Source organism: Mus pahari, chromosome 21, assembly GCF_900095145.1.
Source record: "Mus pahari chromosome 21, PAHARI_EIJ_v1.1, whole genome shotgun sequence".
NCBI lineage: Eukaryota > Metazoa > Chordata > Mammalia > Rodentia > Muridae > Mus > Mus pahari.
Window position 1 is genome coordinate 33,666,856 of NC_034610.1, and position 2,200 is coordinate 33,669,055.

General features: G+C 41.5%; 1 pseudogene; it reads left to right on the forward strand.

The window, feature by feature from the left end:
- The first annotated feature begins 1,249 nt into the window (after positions 1–1,249).
- On the forward strand, positions 1,250–1,649 carry LOC110338362 (annotated as a pseudogene).
- Positions 1,650–2,200: the final 551 nt, after the last annotated feature.

The following is a 2,200-nucleotide window of genomic DNA, read 5'->3' on the forward strand; positions in this document are numbered from 1 at the left end:
TAGGATTCTTTGGCACCACTGAATCTTGAAAGTGAAATGCCAGCATGAGTTTGGTTTTCTTCCACATATCTGACAGGTGCCAGGCACATTTTCAAGAGAAAATAGCAATAAAAACTTACTTTGTGTAGTCCAATTCTCCAGAGTTCTCAGATAATATGAAATCACTTTTGCATATATAATAACAAGCAGGCAAAGCCATCTCTTATCTAGTTTGTATGCAATATGTAATGGCTTTAGGATGTTTTTTTTTCTCAACAATTCTGTATTAAGAAAGAAAAACCTAGGGAATCCAAAAGATTGCTCTGAGAGCCTGCATCAAGGATCTACGCCAGACCTCTTCCTTCTGAGCTGTTGTCTCTGTCAGGAAGTGGGGGTATGTCTGTAAGCAGGACTGTGTGCTCTATTGAACTATTCTGCACTCAACTGACATTGAGGAACAGCTGCTGTCATAGAAGCAGGAAGCAACATTCCCAAGTTCACAGAACAGGCACCCTTGAGAGAATGTGCTGCAGGGGACTTATTTTAGACTATTTTCCTTTGGGTCTAAAGAGCAGATTATGAGCAGGATAGTCAGGGTTTAGTAGTGAAACCTAAGAGGAAAATTCAGGCTAACACTCAGGCCACCATCTCCATGTTTCCTACAGAAACTCCTCACAGTCTCATGAAAATCTCCTATTGTTTTGGTTGTTTACAAGAAACAAGGATGTTTGATACAGTCTCTGAGAACCACAAATTCAGAGTTGAAGCAAAAAGAGTTGGCCATTTTTCAGTTGGATCTGTGTGTATAGGCAGATATGTTGGACAGTGAGGAAGGGAGAGCCTGAGGTTGTGACTGGCTAGGTCAACTTCTAGAAATAATGATAGCCACTCACAGAAATGCAGAGGGGGTTTTCATTCCTTTTAAAAATATATACATCTAGTTTTTTGCTGAGCTGTGTTAGTTGTAGGGATTACTAGGGTTTGGTGTGAATTTCTCTACATGTGCATAGCATTCCCAGAGCAGATAGAGCATCTCTTCATTCGCTCTCCCACTTAAGTTTGTTTGCTGGGAACATAAACCAGAGCTTCCCATGTGTTCCTCGAGTGCAGTGTGGCCGAACTTCCTTCCCGGTCCCAGAAAATGCTGTACTTGCTCTAGGTACTGCTTGAGTGGAAACGAAGGATGGAATAGAGATCCGATTAATACGGTTACCCTAAGCGTCCTTTCCTTTCTGCTGTGTGCTCTCTCCTTGCTGTCGAAACGGGCAAGTTCATGAAGCCCGGGAAAGTGGTTGGTCCTAGCTGGACGCTACTCCGGACGCAAAGCCATTGTCATGAAGAACTTTGACGTTGGCACCTCGGACCTCCGTTACAACCATGCCCTGGTGGCTGGAATTGACCGCTATCCCCGAAAAGTGACAGCTGCCATGGGCAAGTAGAAAATCGCCAAGCGATCCAAGAGCAAGTCCTTTGTGAAAATTTATAAGTACAACCACCACATGCCCACAAGGTATTCTGTGGCTATCCCCTTGGGCCTGACTGTTGTCCACAAAGATCTGATCAGGGACCCAGCTTTGAAATGCAAGGCCAGGCGGAAGGTCAAGGTCAAGTTTGAGGAGCAATACAAGACAGGAAAGAACAAGTGGTTTTTCCAGAAGCTTCGCTTTTAGATATATTTTTGTTTTCGTCAAAAAAAAAAAACCAAAAAACAAAACAACAACAACAACAAAAAAAACCTGTCACCAATAAAGGTAGTCGGCTCATTCCTGCTGCAAGTATTGACTGTAACATTGAGAAGAGGAATGTCAACTTTTGCATGGAGTGGAGTTGTGTCTTCACAAATGTATGTTGTGTCCCTAATATGCAAATACAATTCTCGCGGGTATATTTTAATTTAAATGAAGCTATGCAGGATTAGATTTGGGTTTAGTTTATTACAGGTATATTTATAAGGCGGGAGAAAAGACAGAACATCTAAGGAGGATGGCATAGACACAGTGTGGGGTGAGTGGATGGATGCATCTAGAAGCCAAATAATGAAAAAGAGTTCTAACGACGACTGGAAAAACAGAGAAAGCAGGGAAGAATCCTGTATATTAAAATGATTATAATTCCATATACATTAATTAACTAATTAATACTGGAGATTAATATGGAGGCCATTTTTTCTTAACCAGCTAGTTCTTCCAAGAATCATACAGAGACCATTTAACATGTCAAA